Here is a 9771-nt window from a genome sequence, read left to right as displayed (position 1 = left end):
CGCAGGGGAAGCAGTCAGAACTCCAGGACAGGAATTAGTGAAGCATGAACAGAATAAACTGCTCGAGAGAAAGGAACTCGAGAGAACACTCAGACAAAAGCCACTGTAACTGTTGGGACAGAGCCTGGTGGAGAGCATACAGAAAGGAACAGGCTTCTGCGGGTCGTCCTGGCAGTGGGGTCACCGTGCACTTCATATAAGTATTAGTTATGTTTCATTGCTGTAATCAGATTACCTGACACAGACAACTTTTCTTAAAAAGATTTACTTATTTATTTTAGGTATGTGAATACACTGTCGCTGTCTTCAGACACACCAGAAGAGGGCATCAGATCCCATCACAGATGGTTGTGAGCCACCATGTGGTTGCTGGGAATTGAACTCAGGACTTCTGGAAGAGCAGTCAGTGCTCTTAACCACTGAGCCATCTCTGCAGACCTGACACAGACAGGGAAGAGAAATTTCTGTTGATTCTGTTCCAGAGAGTTCTGTCCATATCAAGCATAGGCCAGTAGCTTAGCTAGGGTTTCCGTTGCTGTGAAGAGACACTATAACCAAGTCAACTCTCATAAAGGCAAACATGTAATTGGGGCTGGCTTACAGGTTCAGAGGTTCAGTCCATTATCATCATGGCAGGAAGCATGGCAGCATGCAGGCATACATGGTACTGGAAGAGCTCTACAACTTGATCCAAATGCAACAGAAGATTCCCTTGGGGCAGACAGGCAGACAGACTCTCTTCTGCACTGGGAAGGAAGTTTGAGCAGTAGGAGTCTTCAGAACCCACCCACACATGACATACTTCCTCCAGCAAGGCCACACCCACCCAAAAAGGCCACACCCACCCCAACAAGGCCACACCTACTCCAATGCGGCCACGCCTTCTAATAGTGTCACTCCCTGGGGCAAGCATATTTAAACCACCTCAGCCAGGAAGTAAAGGAATAAATAGCGAATGATGGCTCACTGCTACTGTTGCTGAAAGGAAATAAAACTTGAGACCTGTGATTCATGTAATTTATGTCAAATAGCCCAAAGAGTTGTTTGTGAGCTTTGAAACCTGGGGCTGAGAACATAGCAGAACAGGCCAGGACATGCCCGGGCAGGCCTGTGGTTACATGTCCTGACTGGCCTGGTGCCTCCCTATCTCCCGCCCTTCTGACAGTCTGTTGATGTTTAAATGGACCAATCATGTAAAACTGCGCCAATTCCTCCCCTAGCCCCACCCGTTTCGACCTGGAGCTCTGCCATTATGGCTCCACCATGTGGTCGACACCTCTGTCTCCTGAGGGAGATACTGTTGGCCCAGAGCTCCGTCATTAAACTACCTCATGCTTTTACATCAAGATGGTCGTCTGTTCGTGATTCTTGGGTGCACGCTGAACGGGAATTGAGTGGGGGTTTCCCCACTAGGTTCTTTCATTGCCTTTTCCCATTATTCCACGTGGGACCTCAACCCATGAGATGGTGCCGCCCACATTAAGAAGGGATTTGTCCTCATCAGTTCTTTTCTGGAAACAAGTCTCACAGACACACCAAGTACGTACCTTTTTAATCTCCTAGGTGACCTCCTCTCCCTAGACTGTAGAAACAAGAAAAATGGAGAGTAGCACACGAATACGTGTTTAATGACACCAAAACAGCAATATTTATGTGTATTGTGTGTGAGGTGTATGGGTATGGACATGTGTGTTTGCTTGTGTGTGTGTACAAAAGTATGTATGTGCGCATGTGGTCACACCTACACGCGAATGCATTTATAAAGAACTCTAATTCTAGGAATCTTCGTTCCTCCACCTCTTACTCTGAGGCAGGCTCTATCAATCAAACCCAGAGCTTCTTCAGTACATGACTAGAAATGCAGTACAGTGATAGCCCAGTCACTACGTGGTCTTAAACTATTTCCTCAGTCCCTTTCTCGACCTGTCTTCTTCTGAAAGACGGTGATCCTTTGAGTGGCTGCCCAAGAGGAAAGCCCATTCCTTTTCACTTACCTCTTTAAAGGAGAGCAGCGATGGCTGGGGTTAATAGGCATGACTGAATGATTCCAAATGAGAACTTTCAGCTACGATAGTTTTCATCTGAGCCTAATAGACGGTTCTTAATCTGTAGAAATCCTGTAGTGAAGCCAGACGGGTGGAGAAAGCTGACTACTGAACCCATGTCGCAGATGCTGGCACATTGAAAGACTACACCTGCCCCCACGGCACGGTTTATTTGCATGTAATGCCAGCCAAATCACTCTCTCCATCTTAATCAAGAGGGAATTACAGGCCTCAGCAGAAAGGCATGGCTGTAGGTGATTGCATCAGAGTCCTTTTCAGATGATGCGTACTGAGCTAAAACGTTTAAACAGATACGAGAAAATGGGTGAAGTGTTAGGAATGAGCTTACGGACTGTATATGCCAAGAGTAGCAAGTGATTCGGGCTGGCAGGAGCTTGCACATAAACCTTCGGATTGAATGATGGATGACAAATCCCAGTCCCAAGGTCAGAGAAGGAAGAGTGTGGTGGTGTGGATGTGCGCAGAATGAGTGGGAAGTTTTTATAATTCTAAGGTGAAAATATCTAATTTTTTTTCTTTCTGTCTAAATATATCACCTCTCTCTCTCTCTCTCTCTCTCTCTCTCTCTCTCTCTCTCTCTCTCTCTCTCTCTTTCTCCCCCCCTCCTCTCTCCCTTCCTCCCCTCCCACCCCTCTCTCTCCTTCACCCAGACAAGGTCTTGCTGACCTTGAGTGTACTGTATGGAGCCAAGAATGAACTTGGATTTCTAATTCTCACCTACACCCTGAGTGCTGAGATGTTAGGCGTGTGCCACCAAGCCTAATTTACACAGTGCCTGGCACTGGACCTAGTGGGATTCGTGCATACTAGGAAAGCCCTCTACCATGTAGGCTATATCCCAGCCTAAACTTTATGTTGCCTTGAGGGGGGAAAAAGCCCCTTTTAATTACTGCATGGAAAGACTGTAGACTTGTAACTTGCTAGGGAGCCCATGTAAGGAGAGGAGCACTCTTGCCGCCAGGGACTTGTTCCTGGAATTCAGACCCCCCCCCCATAGAAGTAAATAGAGAGGTAGGAGTGATAGTGAAGACAGGTCAAAAGATATTTATGGCACCCAGAGCTTTATCAGTTTTTTTCACCCACTTACTGTAGGCTCCCTAGCATGTATCCCAGTATTTGAGGGAACAGACCTACTTAAATTGAGCAAGACGACAGAACTGGGATCTGTGAACGAGGAAGTGTGGTTTTCTTCATTTCGGTCACAGGCAGCACCAAAGGGTAAGTGCAGCTGAAGGGAGGCTGCTTTAGTGAAGGGGAAATGATGTATAATGGACTGGGGCGCAGAGAAGGCTGAGCCTGAATCACACCAGCCTCAGCCTACAAGGGCTTTGTTTACATGCAGGCACCTCCTTCCCTCCCTTGAGGAGATGAACACCCTCTGGAAACCTGGTCTAGACTCCTCAGTTTCTTTTCTTCTTTTGGTTATTTCCTGGTACTGGTAAGTAAATGTGGACAGATCTCTTGTTGGGAATGAACACACATCCCACATTAAACCATTTTCCCCAGTCAAATGTTTGTCTCATACGTGTGGTTTACCCATCAAATTGCTTTGAGAGACTACTTGATTCACACCCTGAGACCAGTGTCAGTCAGGACACCTGGAGAACTGGGAGGTCCGAGGTACTCAGAGCAGACTTGATGGGGAGGAAGTAAGGCCGAGAACCCTCTACCATGTGTATCTTAGCCACGTGGATGGGATCAAAGCTGAGTTCCATGGACCCTGAGCTTTTCCCACAGTAAAAAAGAAGACAGATGTTCAGGGATCTTGAATATATTTTCCGGGCAGGAAAATAGGTAGAGAGTGAAGTCAAGAAGAGCTTTCACAAAGCCTTATGGAAGTTGCACACTAAAAATAAAAAAGCAATTGGAAAGAGGAAAGCTAGAAAATCAGCCACCACACTGACTCAGAGATACTCCAGAGTGGTTGGTTCAAAGTGACCTATGACTCATTATGACACTAAAATGTGCCTCCTCCCCACCCCACGCCGCACCATGAGGATTTAAGAAGCTAAACCGGCATGCAATGAATGAAGTTATACATAAGACAACATATGACGTGTAGACCATGCTTGAGAAAACACACACTTTGCAAATGAATGAGCCAAAAAGCCAATCCTAGATAAGAAACAGGTTGTTATTGTTTGTTCAATATGTGATCAACTTAGAGGGTGTCTTAGTTAGGGTTTTCCTGCCGAGAACAGGCACCATGACCAAGGCAACTCTTAAAAGGACAACATTTAACTGGGGCTGGCTTACAGGTGCAGAGGTTCAGTTCATTATCACCAAGGTGGGAACATCCAGTCAGGCATGGTGCAGGAGAAGCTAAAAGTTCTACATCTTCATCTGAAGGCTGCTAGCAGCAGAATACTGACTTCCAAGGCTGCTAGGATACCGGTCTTAAAGCCACACCCACAGTGACACACCCACTGCAACAAAGCCACCCCTCCTAATAGTGCTACTCCCTGGGCCGAGTTTATACAAACCATCACAGAGGGCATCAGAGTTACAGAACGCATTAAGCCCCTCCCTGCCAGAGCTGACAGCTGGCACCTGCTCGTTCAGCACTCTAGGAGTTAGATGAGGCTTTGTGTCCTATGCCAATGAGATGGGGAGTCCAGCAAGAGTGCAACTTACAGCCTATAGGAGAAGAGGTGAGAAATTTTAAAAACAACAACAACAAAACCAACAACAAAACTCTGTCTTTCACCAAGTCATTGCACCAGTCACTTTTGTGTTTATTGTTGTTGTTGTTGTTGTTGTTTTTGTTGTTGTTTAATTCCTGCCCCTTTCTGAAGTGTGTACTGCTTTGAGGGATGGACAGCTCAGCAGTCAAGAGCACCACTGCTTCTCCAGAGAACCTGGGCATGAGTCCCAGCTCCCTAGTGCCTGGCTGTTTATAACCCTCTGTAACTGTAGTTCCAGGGACCCAGAACCACCTCTGGCCTCTTCAGGTACTGCATGCATACATTTTAACTAAATCACCTCTTAGTGTCTCTATCTCCCATGCTCTGAGGGTCAGGGGTCAGATGACTTTTTGAGGGCAAATGCCTCAGCCCACAAGACTGCTTGGCCAATAAAAGTATCAGGTTCCAGGCCCAAGTTTTAAGAAGCAGAAGTTCTGCTTCCTGTCCCCACAATGCTTGTGTTTAGAATCCAGCAGGGTTACCATGAGGTCAGCTGACTGTATGAAGGGGTCGCATGATGTTCCAGCTGACTGTCTCTGACACGGTCCACCAAGCACCTCAGGTGAGATGCTCTCAGGAGGTAGCTAAGCCTAGCCACCCTCAGAGGACAACCACGAAACAGGCCCCGAGTAAGAATCTTCGGGCTGAGCGAAGACAATCCCCAGAACTCTGAGAGATAACAAGTGGATGGTTGAATCTTTAGCCGCTCATTAATTTAATGAGAATTAATAAATGGGAGAGGCATTTCTGCAGGAAATCCAACTGTATCGTCGAAAATTAATACAAATGCAAATAAGAAACAAAACTCTTCCAGCAAAAGCCACACTATGTAGGCAACTAATTTCTAAGTTTTGTTTACTCTATCAATTTCCAAACCTTTGGAATGCCCTGATAGCACCCCGTTCTTTTAGGGGTTTGGCAAGTATACCCTTTACTCCATGCATCCCACCTCCTAGTCTGAACAAGAAAAATGCTGTTGAATTTTCTTGAATAACAAACACCAAGAATTAATCATACCAAGAATCGCTTCCTGTTTTTCTTTATTCCCTTAAATTTTTACCATAAATTCCTTCAACTAAGACAAAAACATCTGTCTCTGCCCTTGTGATGTGCCACATAGTGTCTTTGTTGTCTTGTGTGGATACTTCCAGCTTGGGGTGAGGGTAGAGCCTGATGAAGCCATTATAAACATACTGTAAGTCAGGGACCTGTGAGATGGCTCTGTGGGCAAAGGCGCTTGCTCCCAAGCCCAATCACTGGAGTGCAGTTTGCAAGACTCAAACAGTGAAAAACAGAACTGAATACAGCAAGGTGCCTTCTGGCCTCTATGCACAAACCATACTTTTAGCACATCTGTGCAAGTGCACAAGTGAGTTAACACACACAAACACACACATGCACACAGAGAATGGGGATGGGTTGGAGCAAGAGAAGTAAGGAAAGAGAGAGGGAGGGGGGAAAGAGAATAAATAAATTGTTTTTTAAATATTTTTTAAATATGATAAGTCAGAATGCAATGAATACACCTTGCCTACCCACCGTCACAGTTTACTGGCACAATTCCTTTGAGCACTTTGCTGAGAAGAAGCTGTGGCTTGCTGCATCTAGATTGTACCATTCATTGCTAGTCCAGAGAAAGACAAAATTCACAGTTAATTTTCTTCCATGCAAATATATTAACATGATCATAAGATCAAAAGAGAAAGTCAAGCCCCGTGCTGTAGCTCAGGAGTAGCATGCTTGCCTTCCATCTGGAAAGCTCTGGGTTCAGTGCCCAGTGCTGAAAGAAAGAGTTCAGCCAAACATCCAAGATGACTTTCTGCCTTGTTCTCACACTCCCACTTAAGGGAAGATGTTTTAGTGTCCTCCTTCCTGTTTCCCTAGATTTCTTCCTTTTCCTCTCCCTTCCTCTTCTTTCTGATAATTCTGTTGTTTATTCTCTTTTCTCCCCAGTGACTTTCAGTACTTCCATGAAGAGGGCTAGCTCCCAGTAGCTCACTAGGGCCTGTACCTGGCTGGTTCTGCTGTGTAAGTGCAGAGATGCGCATACCATACTGTCCCTGATCCCTTACAGCTTTGTAGTCACAGTGTGTGTGTGTGTGTGTGTGTGTGTGTGTGTGTGTGTGTGTGTGTTCTGAATGTATATATTCTGTATATATAGAATATATAAATATATACATAGATATATAATATGTTAAATACATATATTTGGAATATATATTCAACATTCAACTAAAACTGTAGTTAAACATATCAATGTTTGCCTCTACCTAGTCCCACAGGTACTCTAGTTTTTTCTTCAAAGCATTAGCAGGGCCAGTAACGTGTCTCGGTGTAAAAGCACTTGTTACCCAGCCTCAGCACCTGAGTTGGATCCCAAGAGTTGCCAAGGTGGAAGAAGAGCACCAACATCAGAAAGTGGTTCTTACATCTCCACACTCACAGTGGCAAGCGTGTGGCACACCCACACACACCCACATCCACACGCATACTAAATACATTTGTACACTCTGGCTAAGAACAATCTTTGTAAACTCCATCATCTTCATCAGAGATTCCCCAATACTGGGATGCAGGAGCCAGGGGATCGGGGAGTCCAGGTCATCCCTTGGATTTGGAAGATGGCACAGTGGGTAACAGTGCTTGGTAACGCAAGCATGAGGACCTGGGTTCAAATCTCCAGTATATGTGTGAAAAAAAAAATGGACATGGCTACCTACGCCTAGAACTCTCACATTGAGAGAGGCAGGGATGGAAATAGGTGGCCCCTGGGAACTGGCTGGCTAGACCGTCTAACTAAAGTGTAGAGCTCTGGGTTCAATGAGAGGTCCTGTATCAGGATAATAAGCAGAGAGCAAATAAGAACGACACTTGACTCCCTTTTCTGACCTTTCCATGTGCCCACATAGGCTTAGTTACTTTTCTATTGCTGTGAAGAAGTACTATAACTAAGGCAGCTTATAAAAGAAAGCATTTAGCCAGGGGCTTGCTTACAGTTTCAGAGTCCATGACCATCATGGCAGCAGGAAGGCAGGCAGCAGGAAGGCAGGCAGCAGGAAGGCAGGCACAGTGGTGGAACAGTTACTGAGATCTGCAAGTTGGAGGTAGAGAAAGAGAGACTGAACCTGTCATGGGCTTTTGAAACTTCAAAGCCTTCCCCCAATGGCACACTCCCTCCAATAAAGCCACACCCCTTCATCCTTCCCACAACAGTTCCACCTTAGGGATTTAAATATATGAACCTACAGGAGCTGTTCTCATTCAGGGCACACACTAAGCTCATGTGCATGAAACAAGACAGAGAAATATCATCCTTGGCTATATGGCAAGTATTAATTAAATCACCCCGAGCTATAGGAGACCCTGTCTCAAATACAAAACACCAAACTGTAACCAACCCATCTGGCAGGAATGAGTATATTCTAAAGGCTCCCCTGCCCCAGCCTGCCCCACGCCCATTGGCTGCCTTAGTGTTGGAAGAATAGACCCTAAGAAATAAGTATTTCTCCCCGGAATCTCCTACTGGGAGGAGAGATGGCGGAAGCACTGGACATCAGGAGAGGAACTTGTTGAGGGAGAGAGTCACAGTTTGCCAGATGACCCTGCAGGAGAGAGTTGGGGCTAACACAATGATTGGCAGGTAAATACACCTTGGTGGCTGTTTAGTCATGCATATCTCTTGATTTCTATTTAAACCCCACTCTCCATCTGAACCTAGAACACAGACTTAGGGGGAGTCTCTGGATCTCTCCTTCTCTCCAACATGGCTGCATTAAATAAATCTCCTTCCCGATTTTCACTACTAATGTTGGTCCTGTAATTAATTGACTTATTGAGGGCAGGTGGTTGAACCTGGCTTGTTAGAGCTTGGGCTTCAACCACTAAAGCTGGAAACTAAACACAAACAAAATAGTACCCAATGTTATAGATTGGAATTCAAAGGCATCTGAACGCTGCCCCACCCCCAACCCCACAAACACCTATTACATCAGTCTCCTCCCCTGGAATACCCAAACTGCTCCAAGGAAACATCCCTTTACTGTCCAGAATACCAAAACTCCTCTCCTACCTCTGAGGTTTTTACCCACACCCGTACATCAGAGTTTACCCACAGCGGGCCCCTTGTGTGCTCTCAAGAATCCAAACATCTCCTTTTGAACCCACAGTTTTAGAAATAAACTCCTACCTGCACCCAGATAAGACAGAGTTCTACAAATTCTGATGCTGTCTCTGGCATTACTATCTCTCTGCTCATAGTTTCCACACCTCCAGAAAGACTATGGTCTTTTAAAGGTAAGAGTCATATTTTGTGTAACTCTCTGTCCCCAGAGGCTAGCATGATGTCCAATGCTAAATGCTTGAGAAATGTCTGCCAGTTGTACGTTGATTGCATGTGTGTAAACTGTTTGCTTTGGTTATTGATTAGACAAAACCCAAATGACAGTTAAGCATTTTACTCTGGTGACCTTGGTTTTCCACTGACCCTGTGACAGCATGTAAGACTCAGCAGGGTTTACTGGCGACTGAGTAAATACTTGGTCAGCACCGTAGCCTGCAAAGGCCACCTGAAGCTCTGAGAAGTCCTATTTATTAAACAAATTATGTTTGCCTCTAAATGCTGACATTTGATAGCCCTGGGAAGGTACCAAAACAGTTTCTAAGGAAGGAGGGCAAGCCACTGAAAAAGAGAAACAATGTTATTTTGTTTTCCATATCCCCTGGAGACCTAAAATCAGCATCCACGGTGAAACATCTTGGGAATAGCTGCCCAACGAGTGTGACCGCAGATGTAAAAATCACCGAACTGAGTAGCAGTAGTAGTTAGGGAGCATGTGACAAAGCACTCAGTGGGCTCACCGCTGGGACATCGAATGGCAGCAAGAGAATCCTAGAGACCCGGAAGGGAACAGAAGGGAGAGTTGAGCAAGCGGCAAGCAAGCGGAACCATATGGTCCGGTCTGTTTAGTGTTTATTAATTATTAGTGAATTTATTAATTATTAGTGAAAGGACTAAGCAGTAG

The 9771-nt window shown here is 45.4% G+C and overlaps 1 long non-coding RNA gene across 2 annotated transcripts; it reads right to left on the bottom strand.

The window, feature by feature from the left end:
* Positions 1-605: 605 nt before the first annotated feature.
* On the bottom strand, positions 606-9220 carry LOC110307468. Of its 2 annotated transcripts, XR_002379396.2 has the most exons (6): positions 8937-9220; positions 7745-7841; positions 6290-6374; positions 1995-2117; positions 1548-1582; positions 606-746 (listed from the first exon to the last, which is right to left on the bottom strand). It is a non-coding gene; the product is annotated as an uncharacterized LOC110307468 (long non-coding RNA). The 2 variants fall into 2 exon arrangements; XR_002379397.2 differs by lacking the exon at positions 6290-6374 and having other exon boundaries at positions 8937-9218.
* Between the last annotated feature and the right edge of the window lie 551 nt (positions 9221-9771).

This window comes from Mus caroli, chromosome 12 (assembly GCF_900094665.2).
Source record: "Mus caroli chromosome 12, CAROLI_EIJ_v1.1, whole genome shotgun sequence".
Lineage (NCBI taxonomy): Eukaryota > Metazoa > Chordata > Mammalia > Rodentia > Muridae > Mus > Mus caroli.
Note: the sequence above shows the minus strand (reverse complement) of the source record. Positions and strands in the feature narration are given on the sequence as shown.